Here is a 14,564-nt window from a genome sequence, read left to right as displayed (position 1 = left end):
AACTTTTAAATGCTCAGAATTTCTTAGCGAACGTCGGCGGCTTTTAAAGAATTTCGCTATCTATCTATCTATCTATCTATCTATCTATCTATCTATCTATCTATCTATCTATCTATCTATCTATCTATCTATCTATCTATCTATCTATCTATCTATCTATCTATCCATCTATCTATCCATCTATCTATCTATCTATTTATCTATCTATCTATCTATCTATCTATCTATCTATCTATCCATCTATCTATCCATCTATCTATCTATCTATCTATTTATCTATCTATCTATCTATCTATCTATCTATCTAGCCACTTACGTTTGGGTGCTCTTGTGGTCACCCCCTTAACTTGGCATGAATCAAAATTAGCATGGAGGGTAAGCTGGTTTGAGATATATGACGCCCTGGTCAAGACATGAATAACGTCATAATCCGGTCGCGTACGTCATCAAACACTCTCCGCCAGACATTGGCCACAGGTGATGGACTCTTAGTATCTACCGAAGAACGACGAGAACATGCAAAGGCAATTTCACCACACGAGCGTTAAGAAATCCCCGCCGCGGTGGTCTAGTGACCAAGGTACTCGGCTGCTGACCCGCAGGTCGCGGGATCGAATCCCGGCAGCCGTAGTTGCATTTTCGATTGAGGCGAAAATGCTGTATGCCCGTGTGCTCATATTTTGTTGCACGTTAAAGAACCCCAGGTGGTCGAAATTTCCGGAGCCTTCCCTTACAACGTCTCCCATATGCATGAGGTGGTTTTGAGCCGTTAAACTCCATATATCAATCATATATCAGCGTTAAGAAATACCCGACGTCGGTAGCGTCGACCCAACGATTGAAAATGAGAAATGTCAGGGTCCCAGCTTGGATCGTACCTGAGCAATCTGCGTGACAATGAAGCATTTTACCACAGAGCAATGTCAGTTCTCAGATCTACTTTTCAAATGACGCCAAACTTCGTCAAACGTCAGTAATGGTTGAAATTTATAAACATTTATAAACTATAAATATGTACTTCCTTAACACAGCTGTCACGTCAGGTTAACGTCAAATGTAGTTGGTTCCCATGCACGGGAGTCTATTTATTCAGCAGTGTCCAGAGCCAGCATCCTCGCGAGAATCTGCACTTCATATCAACTTCAGGTGTTGCCAATGAGCATGTTCCAGTTGGCATCGTTGCGCAAGTGCAAAACCTGGTTATATAAACATCAACTCCTCAACTTATGTCTGCGAGTACAGGATTTGTACCTATATTTAGCATCAATTTATGAGGTGTCGCTCAATAAAAAAATTGCAACACGGTCCCTTTCCCTCCGTGTGCTTCGTATAATGTCGATTCCCAGGTACGTGGCATCTGCCAAAGTTTTTGCTGTTCAGCTTCATAAACTCACACCGACTGTGTAATATTTTCATGGAAGTCACTTCGGTATGGCTCACATGGTGTCCTTTATGGAGGACTCTATCTAGAGTAGAGAATTTCCAGCGAGAAGAGGCTTGCTGTCCAAACAATTTCTATTTCTATATTACCTACTTCTTCCCGCCTCTGCTGGTGCAAAGTCTGACCACTAACGGCATTCGTGAGTGCAACTCGTGCATAAGTTATTAGTGACGAAAAAAGTGCCTATAATAAAACCTTCAATAAACTCTAAAAAAATATGCTGCATGTTTTCTATTTCTTTTTTAGCACTAGCGACGATATGCACAAGAATTTAGCCGCTTATCCTGATTGCCTGAAGAGGCAGATGTTACATACGCGGGAGTCGGTAATGGTCGCGTAGCTAACGTGAGTTTGGACTTCCCTATTTACCTGTCACTGATGTACACCAACACATGTTGGCGTACCACTAAGTAAAACAGAAAATGCACACGGTTGTAACGAAAGAAAAAAAATTCGCTGTATTTACATTGAAAGAAATAAAAATAACAGTTCAAGTGAAACGCGACAGAAGACTTGCAGTGCTGCTTACAACTTTCCACCGTGGAGTAACCAGCTTCTACCTTCACATGTTCTTTGTTTTCTTTAAATTCCATATGATTTATCACCATTGCTACTATAGCGTCGAAGGTCTTGTGCAAAAAGCCTCCCAGGGAACGGCGCAAGCGGTCCATCTGGGTGCGGATGTCTCGTTCGGTGTACTAGGCTTCCTTCTTTTTACCATCCGCACCAGTCTCAAGATCTCATCTTCACGCTTGCTTTTTGAAGTTGGTGCGCTTTGGCTGGACTCGACGTCCCGGCGTCCAGCGGACAACTGCTTTTCTTTCGCAGCTCATCCGTGGCACTTCGGCACTGGATGCCGCTCTGCTGACTTCGTCAAGCTCTTCTCAGTCGACGAAATGCGCAATGGTTTCTGGCTGATGGGAATCGCACGTTGTTGTTCCTCTTCCTTCAGTTAATATACAGGTGATTTACGAAGCGACTGAAACTCTGGCTGGAGTGTTGACACATTGAGCTGCGGACACGGCTTCCCTTCGGTCTTGTGTGGAAGCTATAGCGGTAACTGATGTCGCGCTAGCGCTGGCCCGAGGCTCTGTTCGAAAGCAAATGTACAGGTGTTCTCCTGGATATTTTGTCGAGATTTTGATTGTGACCATCGATGTTATTGGGTCTTTAGCAGACTTTTTTGATGAGTGGAAGGGGAAAACGACCGCTCTTCAGCCTTGGGTCGTCGGGCGGGTGATCCTCGATGCAACGGAGGCATTGGGAGTGATGTTGATTTAAAAAAAACCGCAAGTTGTTCTTTCTCTGCCTTGCGTCGAGATGCACGCAATTCCTGATGACAAAAAGACAATTGCTGGGTTATTGACGTAATGGGTGGTCTCCGTCACTTCTCTCCGGCCATCGCAGGAAGTTGTGGTAGCCTCCGACGCCGTGTGCACACTTCCGGCAGCCTTGGTATATTAGAAACGCTCAAAACTTTGTCAGGGTTTTTTGTCGAGACACTGGTGATGATCGTGGACGTAGTTGGGGGTTTAGCAGAGTGTTTTGACCAATGAAAATTGAACATGGTCTCTTTTCAGCATTGAATTGTGTTGATCAACGCCGCGGGTAGACTGGCTTGAGAGTTGTTTAAGTTGGGTGGGCACAATTTTTCTCGGTCTTCGGTGGAAGTGGAGAATGTCTCATACATAGTCGTGAGCCTTGGCCGAGGCCTCGGACTATGAGGAAAGCCATTTTCTAGAGTAGTTTGCGATGACGTGGTGGTGATTTGCTGATAACAGCGATGGAGTTTGGCGAATTGGAAGCACGTGTGGCTTCTTCTCGGCTTTAGGCAGATGTGGTGGTGACGGATTAGAAAATGACCGTGGTTTTGGCTCTCGCGAACTTGCCTGTACTGCTGGCCCATGTGTGCTTCGGCTTTTCCGATCTATCATAGATGTGCTCACATTATTACCTTTTGCGATGGTCCGTGGTGGCACTAGATCTGGTGACAGTGAGGTTCGTTCAACTGTGCGGATTTTATCGTAAACCTGCTGTGATTAGTGGGCTTCACTTTCTAGAATGGCATTGGGCCTGTGCTTGAGCTGCATGATTTTTACATTGCACTACTGCAGGCCGCATTTCACTTCGCTTATTCGAGCAGGCTAGCATCTTTGTGTCTGAATCTTGGCATCGCTTGTTTGCGGCATGACCTGCTGCGCACAGGAATGGTGCAGGCGCAGCGATGGAATCTGGCTTGAGGCATTCCTTGTTCTGCAAGTAGCCGGTTCATTGTGTCTACCACCTCAGGCTGACCAGCAGATGCTGCTGTCCGATGAAAGTACACTTTTTCCTTGACGCACGCCATCACCAGCTATCGCGTCCTGAAGGATGCCGTCGTTAAGGAACTCGGCAAAAGTTTCCGCCAGATGGTCATCATCGTCTTTGGTGCAGTCGTAGTACACGAACGTGTACAAATATTCATAGATGACTTCAAATAGTGGTTAGCGGTCTGAAGATGCTGTGATCAGGTCATGAAGAATCATCTAAACTTGGGAAATACTATGGGCTTTCCACTGGTCATGCTCTTCAGAGGGACCATTCTTCCGCAAAAAACCTCGTAGCTGTGTCATGATGTCTACCGCACCTTGCTTCGTGAGCTTCGGCTTTGGAGTCTCGTGATCGAAGACTTCGTCGGCTTTGAACTCATCTTCTCCTTCGGCTGACTTCGAAGAGCTGATATTGGATATATCTGCACCCAGTCGCTTGCACTTGCTGTTTGACATCGGCCGCGATGTTGTGGTGTCCTTATCTTTTGAGTGCCATTAGGAATCGAGTCCTTGACTTGCGTTCCGAACCTCGGTAGATTGTCGCTTGCCATAGTGAGATTCCTGTTGCATCCGGAAATGAACAAGAAGCTCTAGCAGCTTGGTTTTCATAATGAAAGGCTTGTTGTCTGGGCCTCTGCTCGTCGATTCAAAGCCGAAAAAGCGCTTCGGCTTCCTTTTCATCCCCATCTCTCGCTTGGAAAAAATACCGGTTGAAATGACCTGAATGTGATTGGGTTTCGACGACCTAGGTGAACTTCCTGGAGCGCTAGTTCTAGGAGTTGGCTTCCAATCTTAAACGAAGTGAAGATACCACGAGCGTCGGTAGCAGTTCGAGAACAGATTCCATTCCTTTAATAAGTGGTTCATACCCACTATTGTGTATTTGCCAAGAAAGCGTAGCATATTTTTTATTTCTATGAGCACTACAACAATGTTAATGAATGAGCTAAGATAGATATGATGTAAAAAATTTTTGGAGAAAGAGCGAAAAGGAGAAGAAGGAAGAAAGTGAAATTCTAAGATTTTCAGATGACCAGACAGCGGCATTTTCTTCACCCAATCATTCAGAATCTATGTGGTAAAACACGTATCAATGTTCAACAACAGTATTTACTAGAGTAGAGCTCTAAAGTGGGATACGTTTGGGTGCCTGAAAAAAATCACAAACTGCATTGATTACGTCTCTGAACCAACTTACCAAAAGAGACGCACCAAAGCTTAGAACAGTTGCTACCGTCAACCTAGTACCTATCTCCAAGAATGAAATAACTAGGATTTTTAATGAAAAATGATCAGTGACGTGATAAATACTAATGTTCAATGGTTTCTATTTCTTCGGAGATTGCACAGAGGGATGACACCACCTGACCAGCCCTGTGTAGATATAGATTCAGGGGGGGGGGGGGGGGGGGTACATGGCGTCGAAATCTAGTAATGAAAACATTTAGTTTTCTGGACTGCCTCCACTGAGGACACAATGGATAGTTGAGGCGGGTACATTGTTATGAGAAAGAGACCGGCTCGGAAGAAGAGACGCAGACACTACTTGCACGTAGTAATATTATGTCCATGTAGCTATACTTTCGGTCATATCTGTGCGAATCGCTGATTTTATATATCTGATCACAGTTATCTATTCTACGTCTGGAAGAACGGATAATATTGAGCCATCGAACGTTGGTCGTGCTACAGAATCGGTCAGCTTATTCTGTCGTACTAAGCTTCCTGTTTCATCCTGAAATGAACAAGAAGTTTTTTGCAGGTTGGTTTCTATATTAGAAGACGTGTTGGCAGGGCCTTTACTGGCCGATTTAAAGCCGAAACTTTGCTTCGGGTTTCGTTTCGTCCTTCTGTTGCACTTTAGAACAATGTCGGTGCATTACCTGAATGTTCAAATGAACTAGGTGTATTTCCTGGAGCGTTGGCTCAGGCAGATCGTAGTGGAAGCGAAAATACTGCGAGCGTTCCGAGCAGTTCAGGAAGAAGAAGAAGAAGGAGAGGAGGAGGAGGCTTACATGTACGGCTCATATCTACTCCGGTGTACTGGCCAAAAAAAGGAATAACTGAATGACATATTATTTGCATATGTAATGCATTAAAGTAGCTAAAAATCAATTTTACTGCTTTAGAGATATTGGAATGCACATTTTTTGTTTTACTTAGATTGTGGTTCTTGCACACTATGTGGCTGTAATAGCGTCGACAATGTACAGAATATTTTCAGGGTAAAAGCTCAATTCAACGAAGGGATGAGGATGCTTGCAATATTTTGTTAAATTGGTAAGGTCATAAAAACGAGAATGAGATTATCCTGGTACTTCGAAGTCTCAAACTGTAACGCTGTATCATCCGAAAGTTTTCGCGGCGTTTGTTTGCCTCTAATAAACGCTTGCGTGCGTGAAAGTTCTGCGGAGGCAGCTCGAGCATCAATTCCTCTAATGTAAGGTAGATACAGGCGAGGTAGGTAGTCAGGTGAAGCAATCACAAGCTGCAGACATTTACGAGCAGGGTTAACGGACGCCGCTAATGTGAGAGCACACAGAGCAAGAAAGAGCAAGGAGAAGATCAGTCACATCGGACGCATGAACCATTAAATGACGAAAGCAACACCCGTGTTTTTGTGGGAGTATTTGCAAGGAGTAAAAACTAACATTGTGTCACGGGGTGACGCTGACGAAGGCTTAGATGGCTTCTCTAAAATGAAAATGCCTCTTTGGCCGAACTTGTGGGTGGTTATCGGAAAGTCCGATTGCATACAGTAATATACACTGGCACCATTGGCACTGAGAGGGGCGAACAGAGCGTCGTTCGTCGATTAACTGACAAGCAGTCATAAGCGTCGGCATTTATACATCGGCTGTCAAATACTCCAGCGTTATCGCTAGCAGCCGCGTATGTTCCAGAACAATATGTAATATTCGCATCGTGCACGTTATTGCGTCAGAAGGTTCTAAGATTATCGCGGTGGTTCTTAGTCGATTAGCGCGGTTTGCGCAAGGCAGTACTCTAAGGTGTAATGGAGCGATACCAAAACTTGGTAAAGGAGTGTGGCGATCACTCAGCATCATTTGATACGTAAAAGCGCTACCAACTGTTGCCTGAAGGGTCGTCAGTGTAAATCTAGGGTCGTGACTAAAGAGGATAGATGTTGTAAAGGGATAGTGTAAATGCACCTCCGAAAGAAAGCCATCTGTAGTTAAATTTGAAAGGAATCAGAACACATTAGCTAATATATTTGCGGGTAGACTTCATCAATACGAGTAAATTGCTACGACACTTTCGTCAATCAATATCAGTTAATGACAACATCGAAGCCTATGGGGTAAAGAAATTAGTAACGTCAGCTTTTAAAAATATAAGAATTGAGTTTTGACTGTGTTAGCTTCTTTAAAACTTCCTTCGCAGACATGCGAAAAAAGACCATGCAACAAAAGCCTTATATAGTAGCTAACGTGGTTGCTTGGGCGAGTTGGTACGACATGATTCACATAAAAAACAGCGCCAATAACGAGAGACTAGAAAAAGGAGACAGACAGCGGCACTGAGACATACATCAGTGCCGCTGTCTGTCTCCTTCTTTTTCTAGTCTCTCGTTATTGGCGCTGTTTTTTATGTGAACCTTATATAGTGTCTCGGTGGGTCACGTGTAATCTTTCTCATCACTACTTTTCGCCGTTGTTTTCTTCGACTTCAATACTAAGAACGTACGTGCAAGGCTAATTCCCGATGATTTGCCTTGACGTGCTTAAATAGTTGTCTTGCGCTGACACCGCCTGTTATTCAAAGGGGGATGAACCACTCGTCGGGCTTTGCAACCAGTGGATATTCTAACTCTCGTTTTCTTCCTCGTTTCTTTCTAACAAGGATGTTGCGTTTTGTACTTTAAATTCCGGTCATGTCTGAGTTTTTGAGATCATTGCTTTCTCTCATATACCACAGCCTTCCTCCTGGAACATGCTATATCGGAAAACTTAGCGAATATTTGGACAGTCCACTTGCATTTGCGCTAAAGTATAATACCTAACTATATGACTTACTGAGACCCGGACTACATATGTAACGTTTATTACACTGTTATGAACGGGGGTAGTCAGCACTTCAACCACCGCTGACGTTATGGTGTTTTTCCTAAGTATCGGGTCAACCTCTGGCAGTGTCCTGCGGTAGAATACCTTACTACAGCGCAGAATGCTCGAGTTCTTCCTAAATATGCGATTTTTATTACTCACACTCATCGAGATATTTGACCCCCCGCCAACGACACCGACGCTGACACTGAATTTTCTTCACAGTCTCTGCAACAGAGTCGTGGTAAAATTTCCAGTGCCCATTTTTCACCGTTCTTCTGTTGACATAAACTGTGGCGCATATGCTTATTCCACGGTCCGTGGTTATCGGGTATGTGCCACACATGTTTGCGGGATGATGACAATGATCTTTTTAATACTGGCGCACACCCACTAAGTGGGATCCGGCTAAGAACCGGGCGGCAGGATGGAAAGGAAGTGAAAAGTTTGCGAGAAGCGGTTTCATGACATAGGAGATAGACATGTCATCTTTTCCACCGCCATATGTCAGTCTGGTCCTCGTACGTTCATACCTTTCATGGCCGATTCTAGTACGCAGCAAGGGGAGGAAGGGACCTGGAGAGCACGAAGACGTACACTCTAAGGCAAAAGGGTGTTAAAAGGGTGTGTGGTTCGTCCTTTTTGGGACTAATGGGGCTGCCACAACCATTATACATTTTAAGGAATAACAGCACCGGGTCTAACAGTAAGACCCCAGAGACGAACTTAAGGGACAAACATTAAGTCCTCACAGTTCCCGCTTAGCGAGTAACTGTTAGTCCCAAAATTCACCTCAAAAGACTAACATTTAGTCCTCACATTTGCACCTTATAGGACAACTGTTAATCCCCACATTTACACCTTACTGGCCAACGCTCAGTCCTCACAGTTGCACCTTGCCGGACGAACGGTTGATCCACTCGAATACTCCAATCAGATAAACTTTTTGTCCCCAGTTCAAACATCGTTTTTTTTGTTTAATTTCCGCCAGGCCTGTTACTTTTTTCGCTAGTTTTTCTGCGCAGTGAACAACAAATCGCGCAAAAAAGAACACACGAAAAAGTTGTTAGCCACCTATGTGTAACTGCTTCGCAGTCACGGCAAAACCGAAAGACAAAAGTCAGACATCGAAATCTTTTATTTTTCCATATACACATGAAGTTTCTCCATTCTTTTAAGTGAATTCAAGGTGAAGTGTACAAGTCCAGTCTCGTTGTCAATCTTGTTCACTCCATGGGGAGCTCCTCCGAAGGAAGCGATAGATGACAGGCATTGCAGACGCCAGCGCACGCAGCCTTGTGTTCCCACGGCTGAACGTACAAAAATATAGTAAAATTAGACCCGTGACAGAAGATGAAGATGCTCGCATATGAAAAGTACTTACACGTTAATATAAAAACAAGCATTCAAATATAACTCTAATATAAATATAATGGAAATATAAATATACAATAACACAAATAACTTTACCTTCACAGCTCGCACAGTCCTTCTGAAGTTGCTCTGACGAAAGAGATGGATGATAGGCACCGCAGACGCCAGTGCACACAGTCTTCAGCATGGTGTGTGTCACCGGCTGCACAATAAGTATGTAAAATAGTGAGTCACACGTGACAGAGGATGAATAAAAATGCATAAAGGAAATACGTGCAAAGTTAAATGAAAACATACGTGAGGTATGACATGCTAATAATTTCACCGTGATGTCATACATCGTCAAAGACTCATTTCGATCCCCGTAGCGCAACAGCTTAGGAGTGGCGGCTGCCACTCCTAAGCCGACTTGTAAGCTCCACTGTGGAGCTTACAAGTCGGCGAGTGCTAAGCGAGTGACGTCGTTGAGCTGGAGCAAGCGAACGCGGGACCAAACTCGGCGCTAAACGCGGAGTGTCTGCCGCCAGCGAACTTTGAAGAGGAGAGCGAGCGTACGCTTGGCCGCCGCCATGAACAGCGCCGAGAAGGTTTGGAGCTAGCGCAGAAAAAACCAACGCTAACGCGGCCCTTTTCCACAAACTCGAGCGAGTGCAGCGCGCAAACGCGAGTCCGCCGCCGCGGCCAACGGACGGCGCCGAACTGCTTGCGACCACTTACGACCGGCTGACTGGAAAGCCAACCATAACGGCGTCCAATTTCCAGTGAGTTCCGACGCTAGCGAAAGCCTCGCTAGCCCGCGCTGGTGCATTTACAGCCAAGGTTCCTTTTGGCGTTGCATAAGTTTGTTGCCAGACTTTAGTGTGGTTGTTGCAGACTGCCGCTAAACTTGGCAGAGAAGTTTTCTTCTGTAGTTGTGGCTTTTTCGTAAGAGTTTGGTGCTATCCGCGGTGCATTTCTTGGCTGAAAATTTTTCTCTTGTAGTTGTGGCTTCTCCGTAAGAGTTTGGTGCTATCCGCGGTGCATTTCTTGGCTGAAAATTTTTCCTTTGTAGTTATGGCTTCTCCGTAAGAGTTTGGTGCTATCTGCGGTGCGTTTCTTGGCTGAAATTTTTTTCTGTAGTTGTGGCTTCTCCGTAAGAATTGAGTGCTATCCGCGGTGCATTTCGCGAGGACATGAGCGACGCTGGCCGTTTTTATTAACGGAATGAACCGAGCCTAGCAGAAGTCGAGCGTGGTGCTGCCGTGCAATTAAGAGGCCGTTTTAATTAACGGAATGAACCGCGCATTACATAATTTGTTTTAACTAACGGAATGAACCGAGCCTAGCAGAAGTCTAGGCACGTTCTCTTGCTGTGTGCGCAGCTGTGCGATTAAGATGTTGTGTCTCAGTATTAGGGGTGACGGGGAAAACTGAATAGAGTCGCAGGAGGTGATGCGCTGCTTCCTTCCCCCCTTACTTTTCTTTTTTTTCTCTCTCTCAGCTGATCGTGTCACGTCGATCGCGCGCTATGACGGGGGACGCTACGCTTCCCCTAGCTGTGTCAGCACAAGACATATCGTTCGGACTCGAGTATACATGTGATGAATAAGCGTTCCAAGGCTGGTTAATCGGGGTATGTCAGATATGCTACAGCTATGTACGCCTGGAAGGCTGCTTTATCGAAACAGATGGAGCGAATTAAGCGCGACTTGCGCGTACCTGTAAATGGGACCCGGCCGACGAGCCACCGTCGCTTACAGGGCCCCACCCACAATAAGCACAAACTACCAAAATTCCAAATAATGATTGCGTATTGTTTCTCAGCTCAAGAGCTTAGTATACAACAATAAGAATAAAATGACATAATAAATATAATATTGACAATAATATTACAACATAATGACAACATAAACATAATAAAATGACTATATGTCTCACTACGCGCTAATCACAAATAAACTGGATACCGGCGAGCAATTACCTCCATTAGTCGAAGAAAAGGGTCTTTCACGTTGGGACGTGCGTTAATTGATCTCCACCAAAGCCAGGCGAGGTGAGACGGCATAAGTGAGGTAGTCGTCTTGTTGCTGTTGCGAACGAGGCGGCGCTTGGCCTTTTGCCATTCACTTTTAATCCTTTGCGTGTTGGCGCCAGTCGTAGAATCAACGAAGTTGACACTGTGGTTCACGGTGTGCCAGTCCAAGTTTAGCGGTGTTCCGTTGGCATCCACAAGTCTGGGTATGCACTGGTACGCGGCCCACTCGTCGCTGTACACCGCCGTCCCGGGTAGAATGTGCTGCCGGTCGAAGCGATGGCGCAGGCGACAGATCGATTTCACGAAGGAAGGCCTCTTCGCGATAGGGTACCGTATGATGTACCCTGCACGGCGGGTACCGTATGACAATGCTGGGGTGTATCCGTGGCGTGGCCATGACGAGACGCTTCCTGAACTGGTAACAGTGTAGCTTGCATTTCTAACGTTACAGCATTTTATAAGGGTCATGAGGTGAAAGGGGGATAGAGCGCTTTAACGTTGACAGGGCGCCTACGTGAGGCAGCATCAGCGGGGAAAGAGGGGGTGGGTCACGGCGCCGACGTGGCTCGAGCATCTGCGGAGAAAGAGTGGATGGGCCACGGCCCTAACGCCACGCGAGCACCTGCGGAGAAAGACGGGATGGGCAAAGACGCCTGGAATAAAAAAACATAAAAAACCTTTTTGGGCCTCTAACATTGGTTGACATGGCACCGACCCGACGCGACGCGAGTGTATGCGGAGAAAGAGGGGGTGGGTCATGGTGCCGACGCGACGCGAGCATATGTGGGAAAATACGGGATAGGCGAAGACGCCTCGAATCGTACAACACCTAGGTCACGTACTGCACTTCGGTGCCCCTCCTTCTCCACAGCAACGGTGACTTGAGCGGGAGTGCGAACGACGTTACGTGATGCTACGTGATGTGACCCACGTATCACGTAAACAGTACACCACCCAGGAAACTTACTACACCTCGGTGTATAGGGTGTCGAGACATGGCCAAACTTGCTCACGTAAACCTTTTCAATTTCCTTATTGGGTGCTCCCTATCTCGGTCGCAATCCCTAAGCTTTAGGATCGGTATCCTTATGACATGCCGTAACGTTATTGTGCAAAGTACATTGTCACAATTTCAGGAGCCGTCGCGTTATTGGACTGTCGAAGACGCCATCGCTTCGAGTGGCAGTTCGACCTGCAGATAGTCGGGAACAGCACAGAAGCGGCCGCCGACATCCGAGTGATGAAGTATTCGCAAGGAGCTCGGCTTAATTATGGTGAACCAGGATGCAGTAAGTCGTCACGTACAATCGCCCCGGCAAAAAAACGAGCAGACCCACACTTCAGGTACAATGGTTGCAGGAAACAGTTAGCTGTCCCAGCTCAGCAGGACACTCACGATGCAGGGTAGACAGGGGCAAGGCTTCTTTTTTTTTGCCTCCCGAGACGTACTTGGTCGTTGCACGTCTCAACGTGAAAGACCCTTTCCTTCGATTAATGGAGGTGATCGCTCGCCGATATCCCGTTTAGGGATCCCTGCCATATTTTGAGTGATGAGCGTGTAGTGAGACATATTATGCCATTTTATCCTTATGTACCCACCCTATTGTTTTATACTGCGCTCTTGAGCTGAGAGACAATTTGTGCTTATTGTGGGTGGGGCCCTGTAAGCGACGGCGGCTCGTCGGCCAGGTTCCATATACAGGTACGCGCAGGTCGCGCTTAATTCGCTCCATCTGCTTCGATATAGCAGCCTTACAGGAGTACATAGCTGTAGAATATCCGACGTACCCCGATTAACCAGCCTTGGAACGCTTATTCATCTCATGTATATACGAGTCGAAAGATATCTCTTTTGCTGACACAGCTAGGGGAAGCGTAGCGTCCCCCGTCGTAGCGCGCGGTCGACGCGACACGATCAGCTAAGAGAGGAAAAAAAAACAAAAGTAAGGGGGGAGGAGGGCAGCGCATCACCTCCTGCGACTCTATTCAGTTTTCCCCGTAATCCTTAATACTGAGACGCGATATCTTAATTGCACAGCTGCGCACACAGCAAGAGAACGCGCCTCGACTTTTGTAATGGGCGGTTAATTCCTTTAGTTAAAACGGCCTCTTAATTGCGCAGCAGCGCCGCACTCGACTTCTGCTAGGCGTGGTTCATTCCGTTAATTAAAACGGCCTCTTAATTGCGCAGCAGCGCCGCGCTCAACTTCTGCTAGGCGCGGTTCATTTCGTAAACAAAATGAATTCTGTAATGCGCTGTTCATTCCGTTAATTAAAACGGAATTAAAACGACCTCTTAATTGCACGGCACCACCACGCGTGAATTCGGCTAGGCTTGGTTCATTCCGTTAATTAAAACGGCCAGCGTCACTCATGCACTCGCGAAATGCACCACGGATAGCATAAAACTCTTACGGAGAAGCCACAACTACAAGAGGAAATTTTTCAGCCAAGAAATGCACCGCGGATAGCACCAAATTCTTACGGAGAAGCCACAACTACAGGAGAAAAACTTTCAGCCAAGAAATGCACCGCGGGTAGCATCAAACTCTTACGGAGAAGCCACAACTACAGGAAAAAAAATTTCAGCCAAGACATGCACCGCGGATAGCACCAAACTCTTACAAAGAAGCCACAACTACAGAACAAAGTTTTTTAGCCAAATTCAGCGGCAGTCTGGCCACAACCACCCTTCCAGTCTGGTAACCATTCATGCAACGCCAAAAGGAACCTTCCCATTTACAGCGCTCGACATACTACTACGAAACTCTTTACGAGAACACGCAACGTGTTTACGAGAACACGCAACGTGCGTGGGATATACAACACGACCGAGCCCTCTCCGGCAAGCGCGATCCGTATCGCACACGCGACAAGTAGAGTAGAATAAAGAATGATAACCTACATCCTTAAGAATCCAGCGCTGATTTATGCTTTGAGTCGGACTGAAGTTTATATGATAGGCCTGCTGTCTTCTCAGCCGCCATAATTGTCTTCCCAACTGTTGTGGTGATGTGTTGGTCGTGACTATCTTGAAGCCAGAGATATACAGCGCAGCGTAGTTACGTGTCGAGACTTGCTCCCGACTTCATGGGTGCAGCGAAACGCAAAAGCAGCAGCCCACGCTCATCCAAGCGTACACAAAAGCACCACGTTGTAATTCCTAGATCGTCGAATCCCTTCGGCCGTGGTCGAACACTCCGAGTACGACGCAACGCGAACCTTCGCCAGCGAAATACGGGGAAAGACTGTGCCAGCAGAGGGGGAGAAGGATGGCTAGTCATCTTGGGAAAGCTTTTCGCGCTGCCTCTAATGTCCGGGTGGTTCTTCCCTTCGGAGCGTGTTTTAAGGCCCGTATT

Source organism: Rhipicephalus microplus, chromosome 8 (assembly GCF_043290135.1).
Source record: "Rhipicephalus microplus isolate Deutch F79 chromosome 8, USDA_Rmic, whole genome shotgun sequence".
NCBI lineage: Eukaryota > Metazoa > Arthropoda > Arachnida > Ixodida > Ixodidae > Rhipicephalus > Rhipicephalus microplus.
This window is presented reverse-complemented; position numbering follows the sequence as displayed.